The sequence below is a fragment of the Macrobrachium nipponense genome, chromosome 15 (assembly GCF_015104395.2).
Source record: "Macrobrachium nipponense isolate FS-2020 chromosome 15, ASM1510439v2, whole genome shotgun sequence".
NCBI lineage: Eukaryota > Metazoa > Arthropoda > Malacostraca > Decapoda > Palaemonidae > Macrobrachium > Macrobrachium nipponense.
Window position 1 is genome coordinate 30,445,670 of NC_087208.1, and position 10,000 is coordinate 30,455,669.

The window sequence follows — 10,000 nt, forward strand, 5'->3', positions numbered from 1 at the left end:
CGGCTGAAAGATAATATTACCGTTGCCTAGTGTACCTCTATTTCAGAAATGGCAAATATCTTGTATAGGAATAATTCAGATCGCCCCGTTTGACCCACCCATGAACTCTGGGCTTCAAAGAAAACGGAGGGCGCTGGAGGTCACTTCTATAATCTGCGAGAGTCAAGGCTTAATTAAATTAACGTATTTTCCCATTTAATGGGCTCAAATATTTGTTAGATCAAATTTTACGATTTTGTAACCAAAAACAAAAATAAATAAAAAAGCATCAGTGGAAACTAGATTATGACCGAAATTTACAAATTTTACGATTTTGCAAAAAAATCAGTGGAAACTATAAATTATGGTCGAAATTTCAATAAAAAAAATTATAAGAAATCGATTTAAGAGAGAACTGATTAACCAAGAGAGAAGTAGAGATAAAGGAGGCGTGGTTAAAGAGAAATAGAGCACAACACCGCTGAAGTGACAGTCATATCAAGGAATACAGACGATAAAAGGGAATTCTATAGCTACGCATTAAAGTTGGTGAAAACATTCGCTCAACCTCCCTTTTGACCTTTGACAGATGTGCCAAGGAATAAACTCTTTATGGACAAAACGTTTGAGAATTAAATCGATCATTCGTGTACTAAAACCTCACGACTAAAACAACATTAACTACTATAGTCCTTAGTTCCTGAACTTGAAGGGTCGTCATTTGCAAAGTTTAATGATGTAAGTGAAAATATTCATAGAAGGAGACTTTATCATTTACGACTACCAAAAAAAGGTCAGGTGTACGTTTGACGTGTTAAAAATTAAATGTACTAAAACTTGATCCATCAAAAACGCTTAAGCATATACTCCTAACGTCAAAACAAAATTGAGGTTTCTTTATTCAAATGTTTTTTAATCCACGAAGGTCAGTTGCTCCGGGTTTGATAAATACCGTCAGGCACTGACCGAAACAAAACAGATAGCAGGATGCCACAGGCTTTGTTTATATTTCAAGACAGGGTCACATATCTTCAAATATGGACGAAAGCCCCAGGGGAACTGTAGCTTTTCCTTCTATTTCCTGCCACTGTCCGTACTTGTATATTAAACGACCGCGGAGCCATTCCGGCATTTGGCCCTCAATAATAGAAGACTCGCTTCGAGAGGGATTCCATGATTCCGAAATTAAATAGAGCAGAGAATGCTAGATTTTGGAGTAATTAATTCCCAATTTTGAGAATTTTGTGTTTTTGTGTGACTGACGATTTTGTAGGTTGGAAAAGGTTAAATTAAATGGTCGAGCTGAATTAGAAAGTAATCGGTAGTTTGCACGTGTTTTTTGTAAAAACCGCAAATTTTAGACCAGTAATAATTTGCTCATTGTTACGAGTAAGTAAATGAAGCGTGTATTTTCCAAAGTATCCGTTGATAATGGTTAATTGATTAACAAATCTGGCCACGTTTTAAGTTTATGATTTAGCTTCAACATCACTCTGTTACCTCAAATAGCCACTTAGCAAATGCAGTACATTATCAAAGTTTAGTAAATGAATGAGTGAGAACTTTGAAATGAAATGGTGAAATAGATATATTTCCAATTTTTTACTGAAGTTCAAAGTTACTAAATACTCATGATATTCAGTCATAATCACCTTTTACTGGGGACTCATAGAATACATTTAGTTTACCCAAAATGTATTGAAAACAGTGGTGTAATTTCCCGCGAACGGGTATCTTTGAAAACACGCAGATGATGGTAAGAGATATATATAACCTTTTCAATATTCCACTCCATACGTATAGATGAATTAATCCGATATTATAAGAAAGAATGGCAGAAAATGCCTCTTTCCCGGTTGAGGCGAGTATTTCTATAGATTTGAGGACGTCTAGGATTTGACTAAATAATGCAAGGGACTAAATGGGAAAGGATTTGCTCTAGAAATCCTGAGGCCTGAAAGAAAAAAACCAGTAACTTAAAAACTTTGCTCAGAAAAAAAATGAACCAAAAATGAAACAAAAATGAAACATTCACCGGAAGACAAAGAACTTTTTCAAGACCAGGAATTTTGTTACATAATTCCAAGTCTTAACAATGGCGGGAGGATAATGCTCGGTTGAAATAAGTAGCTCTTTCTTTGCTTCGTTTCGCAATTAGTTATATTATGCCGTGGCAGTTCATTTCCTGAAGAAAGAAGAGCCGTTGTGTGATTATTCTTGTGTAAATAAAAAAGTTTATTTACTTCTGAATTCGAGTGAGAAGTAGTTTCACAGTTTATATACGATATATATATATATATATATATATATATATATATATATATATATATATATATATATATATATGTGTGTGTGTGTGTGTGTGTGTGTGTGTGTGATATATATATATATATATATATATATATATATATATATATATATATATATATATATATATATATATATATATGTATTTATAAAGTAGTGTAAAAATATCATTCCTTAAAGTTTTAAGAGAATCAGGTGATTTAGATTACAGTTCTTACTTCGGTTACCTTCCTTGGGACACTTGCACACACACACACACACACACTATATATATATATATATATATATATATATATATATATATATATATATATATATATATATATATATATATATATATATTATATATATATATATATATATATATATATATATATATATATATATATAGATCCTGGAAACAGAATTTGATATTTGCGCGCGTGAAGCAAATATTTTCTGGGTAGGAGACTTATATTGCGATTTATTTTTCACGATCATTCCAGTTTTGTTATGGCAGCATGACTTTACCCTTTATGCGCGCGCTTGTAGCATTCCTCTCTCTCTCTCTCTCTCTCTCTCTCTCTCTCTCTCTCTCTCTCCACACATTTATAGACAATATTAAAATATGATTCCAGTTGGGAGAGAGAGAGAGAGAGAGAGAGAGAGAGGAGAGGGGTAGGAGAGTGAGAGAGAGATATGAGAGAGCGACGAGACCGAGAGAGAGAGATTTGCCTTGAAGGCCCCATCTAGTGTGAATGTAGGGGAAATGACAAACATTACTCCTCATTTTCCTTCTGGAGTATTTGTGAAGTTGGAGGGGTGACTCTCACATCATGCCCCCAGGCTGTGACCTCTTAAGGGGCAGGGGCTGTTTCCCCCCCTTTTTTTTATCTCAACTCCGTCTCGTGACAAGGGGAACGAACCCTAACTTTTCAAAAGCTGTGTTTCTGATTTTTCCTTCTCTTTTTACGAGAAAAGAGGTTTTATTTATATATTATTTCTTTTTCTTTAATTGTCATAATCATCATTAATTTTCATCTTGATATTCACTTAGCAAAGTGTAAACATTGGTATATTTACATTATTTCATTTTGGTAACGAAATCGTATTGTAAGTTTATTCTTAGATATCGAATATAAATAAAAGAGTAGTATTACATATAACAGACGTAACATATGGTACAGAAATGCCTAACCGATATTTTGCCATTATTACAGAAATTATAAATAAACTTTGTGTTTCCTCAACATTAAATGAAAAAAAATTATTGGAATTTATAATAGATAATCATATCGTTTCATTTACATTCGCATATTTTTTAAAAATTCCATCTTTATGATTCTACTCAAAATCTAATCACTAATGTGGATCGGTTTAGATTCTTTTAGTTTTATTTTTTTTTTGTCTTAGTTTCCTTCGTAAACATCGTCAGTTTAATCTAAAATAGAGGTTATTGAAATTTATTTAAATTATGCTATTAAAGATCAAATTTTAAAAAATCTATTCCTTTAATTACCAGTTCCTCAAATCCCAGAAATTAATTTGTAGCCAGTCATTAAACTTGAAAACTAAAAAAATTATTTTGTTGGTATAATGTGTTTTTTTTTTCCTTGCCACAAATTAAGAGTGACTACAGCCAGTTATTAAACTAGGAAACAGTACAAAATTTATAGTAGGTTCTAGTTTTCTCATCATTAGTGAAAGTGCAACAAATGATAAATGGATTTCGCCAATCAATAAACTTGAAAAGATCAGAAACTTGTTTCGCGTCCTCTCTCTTCGTTTTTTGTGCTCTGTCTTGCGTCACGAAAGATGAACTCATCTGGCCAATCATAAACCGAAAATGGTACAAACTGATATTTCTATCTTCACCGATTCTGTTTATGGCTTTGTCGATTCATAGGATGTTACCCAGTCATTGAATAGGAAAATAGTACACACACCCTCTCTCCCTGTATTCTAGGCTTTTACGCTGAGTTTTAGTTGTTGTCGAAATTACCTTACCAGGTCTAATGGGCGAGAAGGGCACTTATTACCCATTCTGGGCTCTGCGTCCCATTCTGGCACCATTCAGACGATTCCGGCCGGCTGGGAACCGTTCTAGGCTCCATCTGCCGCATTCCGGTTTCATCTTGGCCTTATTCGCAGCCCTCGTCGGTGTTTACTGTTATCGCTGCCTATGTTTGGTCACTGGGGAGAGAGAGAGAGAGAGAGAGAGAGAGAGAGAGAGAGAGAGAAATATTAAAACGGTCAAAACTATAAATTGTTATCGGTAAGTATAGGCCATTCACACAAATAGAGAGAGAGAGAGAGAGAGAGAGAGAGAGAGAGAGAGAGAGAGAGAGACTACTATACTTGTTAGAGTAAAGATAGGCCATTTGCACAAATAGAGAGAGAGAGAGAGAGAGAGAGCATTTGAGAATAGAGAGAGAGAGAGAGACTAAAACTATACTTGTTATCAGTAAACATAGGCCATTTGCACAAATAAAGAGAGAGAGAGAGAGAGAGAGAGAGAGAGAGAGAGAGAGAGAGAGAGAGAGAGAGAGACTAAAAACTATACTTGTTATCAGTAAACATAGGCCATTTGCACAAATAGAGAGAGAGAGAGAGAGAGAGAGAGAGAGAGAGAGAGAGAGAGAGAGAGTTTTCACGATACTTAAATGTATCTGACAATCCCTTTTCGTAATTTTCTGAGTGATGTGTCCCTGTATTCGTTGTTTTATCCTGTTGGCTAAAATGCTCATTAATTCATTTTCATCAAGACTTTTTATTAATTAATATAACACATGAAAAACTTAATTGTGTTCATCGTGTTCATTACTAGTTGAACAAACTGGAAATGAAAGTATCAAACGATATATGACAATTATTATTGGCTCTCATATATCAAACTTTTTCTAAGTATTTTGTGAATGTAAATCAGCAAAAATATCAAATACAGTCCCATGGTAGACTATGCCTATTTTCCAAAAACCATTTTAGGCCTAATACAATGTGTTAATACGAAAGATGCTACTGTGCAGGTAACATGATGTGGTTGTGAAAGCTCTTTGCATTTGATCATTGACAAAGGAAATGGAAAACAGGAAGAAAAAAGGATTATATGTATTCTTTGATTGTTTTACAGTGTATGTGTGTGTGTGTGTGTGTGTCTGTGTGTGTGTGTAAGAAGTCTCATTTGGACACCCGTGATGTTTTCGTGGAATATTCGTTGACGAATTCGAAAGAGAATGGTAGTTCAAAACTTGATCTGTGTGGATTTTTAGAGGATTTGAGCTGAAAGCGTATCCAAAAATATTTGAAATCTGTGAGGGTAAATTTAATCTAATTATCAAGCATGATAATTACTGATTGCTGAGCAATTGAGGTTTTTCGTTTTTGCTGCATGAGTAGAAAAAATGAGTAGATAAAGAACAGGTACAAAAACATCAACAATGATCATTATGATTATGACGACGACGAATTATTTGAAAAACATCTTTGAGTATGAAGTGAACATTCTCTCTCTCTCTCTCTCTCTCTCTCTCTCTCTCTCTCTCTCTCTCTCTCTCTCTCTCTCTCTCTCTCTCATATTCATGTAACTGTAATGTTTAAGTAAGGATTTTTTCCACTCTCCCGTTTCATTTCGTATTCCTTGTGATCGCCTGAAAAGTTCCGCGAGTTCCATTCCATGGTCTTGTGTCTAAAAGACACCGCTCTCTCTCTCTCTCTCTCTCTCTCTCTCTCTCTCTCTCTCTCTCTCTCTCATGTCTCACGTTTACAGCATCGCCAGCAATCCTCCTTTTCATTCCTATAGAATTATTTTTTTTTAATATCTTCGGTTCCATCGACCGGTGTTCGTTTCCTTTCTCTGTGCTTTTGTTTTTTTCGGAATTTGTCTTTGACGGCTAATGGCTTATCAGAATATTGAAGATACTTTCTCTTGCATTTTGTGTGTATATATATTTATATATATTTATATATATATATATATATATATATATATATATATATCTGTGTGTGTGTATTTATATGGTGTGTGTGCACAAAAATGTATATAACTTCTCTAAAGGGAATTAAGACGTGATGCATTTGTGTGTGTGTATATATATATATATATATATATATATATATATATATATATATATATATTTATATACATATATATATGTGTGTGTGTGTATGTTTGTACAAAAAATAAATATAACTTCTATAAAGAGAATTAAAACGTGATGTATTTGTGTGTATACGTATATATACATAGTATATATACAAATATATCAAGTTTTAATTCACTTAATAGAAGTTATAGCATATATTTTTACATAACTTCTATAAAAGGAATTATAACGCTTACAGAAATCCAAATTAACTCGCACGACCAAGTAAATGGATTATGTACGTGATGGCAAGCATACTGCGACGGGCTGCATCCATTTCGGGAAAAGGGTATGGGGCCTGCGACTTCATCCCAGGTCACCTATGGAAACTTCTCCCCCAAAGTATAAAACAGTATGGTTTGACTGAGTATTGAATGTATACTTGCTCTTTATGATATAATACAGGAGACTGACTTGTGTCAAATGATTAATTATATTTTCGATGAAAATATCTCCCCTGAAAATAAATATTCACAGTAATACACGATCATCAGATTCATTTATCTCGTTTCATTACTGCGAGTATCGCGTCGTTTGTATAAAATGTCATTAATCTTGTTCATAAGAGCATTTTATCGCTGACGTGCATCAAATATTAAATTTCCTGATTAAGCTGAAGAACCCCTCTGAATTAATTCATTAATAATAGAATCGTAATGATGTCCTCGATTAGATAGAAATAATACTTGATATGATGTAAATCATGTGAAAATGCAACTCGCTCACTGTTTGACGATCTCTTTCACTGTTTTCGCATGGTATGATAGTGTTTGGACATTTGTATTATTATTATCTATGAAATTATGCACTCGTCAAGGTTTACTCGTGAAATATTTAATATCTAATGCACTCGTCAATTTTTACTCGGGAAATGTTTTTTAATATCAATAAAATTATGCACTCGTCAATTTTTACTCGTGAAATATTTTTTAATATCAATGAAATTATGCACTCGTCAATTTTTACCCCTGAAAATGTTTACTATCTATAGATTATGCACTCGTTAATTTTTACTCGTGAAAATATTTAATATCTATAAATTATGCACTCGTCACATTTTACTCATGAAAATATTTAATATCTATAAATTATGCCCTCGTCAATTTTTACTCGTGAAAATATTTAATGTCTATAAAATTATGCACTCGTCAATTTTTACTCGTGAAAATATTTAATGTTTATAAGATTATGCACTCGTCAATTTTTACTCGTGAAAATATTTAATATCTATAAATTATGCACTCGTCAATTTTTACTCGTGAAAGTATTTAATGTCTATAAAATTATGCACTCGTCAATTTTTACTCGTGAAAATATTTAATATCTATAAATTATGCACTCGACAACTTTTACTCGTGAAAATATTTAAATACTATAACATTATGCACTCGTAGATTTTTAACTCGCGAAAATATTTAAATCTATAAAATTATGCAATCGTCAATTGTACTCGTGGAAGTTATTTAATGTCTATAAATTATGCCAACTCGTCAGTTTTTACTGTGAAAATATTTAAATATCTATAAATTTGGCACTCGGAAACTTTTACTCAGGAAAGATTTAATATCTATAAATTATGCACTCGTCAATTTTTACTCGTGAAAATATTTAATATCTATAAATTATGCACTTGTCAATTTTTACTCGTGAAAATGTTCAATGTCTATAAATTATGCACTTGTCAGTTTTTACTAGTGAAAATATTTAATATCTATAAATTATGCATTCGCTAGTTTTTACTAGTGATTTTATTTCTTTCGTTTTATTTCAATGAAGTAAAATATTCACGAGTTAGGGATATCCTCCCTGAGTTTATTTTCCTAAGCTGATAGAGGATCCCTTGTTTAAATATCCAAGCTGCGACAACAATCCTATTTTGTATATTTCAGTTTATTCCTGGTGTTAAGGGAGGCTTTGTCATTATATTTCTCCAGTAAGGAACTATATTTTTCAGATCAAGGAAGCCGTTTTGAAATAAATTGCCCAGATTAGAGAGGCCTTCTTAATTTTCCAGGGTTAAGTATATTTCCATTTGGGAAGCCCTGGTACAGTATATTTACCAGGTTAAAGTAAGCCCTATGTAAGTGTCTTTTTCCAGAATCAAAGAAGATTGTTGAATTTACGAGTAAATCTCTAGTTACATAATAAGAGGAACCAAATCATACGGCTCCGTAACTGATACACTCCGAGGCTTTTCAGGCGTTGTTGTAATTCCATGAGTAATATTGGATCATTAGATATATGCTTTAAGTTGTCTTTTGTCATTTTGTTTATTTTGACTGATTACAAGAGTGTGTGTTATTATTTATCCTCTTCTTAGGTTGCATTCCATAATATGAATCATCCTGACACTACATGCTGTATCGTTATGTTAAGTATTATACATAATTTTGAATAGAATAAAAAAAATTTAGACCTGGAAAGGTACACATATGCTTGCTTCTGCACAAATTTTTCCTGTGTCCATTTTTGGCTTTCATCCTGATACCTCAAAAGTCTCTAATATGGCGGTCATTGATAAGAGAAATTATGTCTGCAGTATTCCACCAAGCTGTTATGCATCGTCACAGACGCTTTGTACGTTTCTCAATTTCACTTATGAGAGAAGTATCTTAATAGCTTGCAGAATGGTTACACGTCAAAGGGCATGGTGGTACCTTTCATTTACTGTCAAAGCTACCTCTTCAGGTGCGTTAGGCCTAGAAGCAGAGATACTTTGAAAGTTTTATGAAGATCTTCAGGAATCAAATGCTTTTTTGGATGGAATAACAGGAATTATGAATAGCATAGCTCGCTTCTATATTCGAATACAATTTTGTCGTTACAATGATATCGGCACATTTACACTTCAGGATCTGGGAATCCATAAAACAATAGGCTAAACGTATTTATTATAACATTTACAGCCAAAACAAAGGATGTAGGATACCCAGCTCAACAGAAATAGCATATGCTAGGCTTTAAGATTAGTTCTCTTTAGTCAAATAAAGGATTTTGTAACTGTAGACCGAAAGATTGTGTGACGCGGATAGTATGACCTGTTGATAAAGCCTTGCGGTAACCTAGATCTTCTTTATATGGAGTTTGAGGTTTGTTAAAGGCTGAATTTATATTCTTGGTGATATGTACTATATAAGAATTCCTTTAAAGTTAGGAATTTCTCTCTCTCTCTCTCTCTCTCTCTCTCTCTCTCTCTCTCTCTCTCTCTCTCTCTCTCTCTCCTGCACGTTCATGTGCTTGCGCGGTTATGTCAAGAAAATCCTTATCACACAAATGAAATCATATTATTTACATCATCTGCATCATTGCTTATAAGTACAGAAACACATTACGCTTTTTTTGTAATTGCAAGTTTTTTTTCTTTTTTTTTTGAGGGGGTAGAAATAGTCTTTATATTTTCCGAATAAATATACATACAAAATAAAAGTCTGTTACGCACAGGATACAGCTTAAGCACATTACATTTAATAAGGATGAGAATTTCCACTAAATCCCCTCTTTCTCTTCTTTGCATCTTCGTGCAAATGTCAGGAAACGCCCTTTTTGTTCAATGGTTCGTTTTTCTGGGAGTTCAAAAGAACTCGCGGAATAGC

General features: G+C 33.2%; 1 protein-coding gene across 1 annotated transcript in view; it reads left to right on the forward strand.

Annotated features, from left to right (window-relative positions):
• The window catches only part of LOC135226644 (cell adhesion molecule Dscam2-like), a 643,310-nt gene that overhangs the window by 519,629 nt on the left and 113,681 nt on the right, over positions 1-10,000 (forward strand).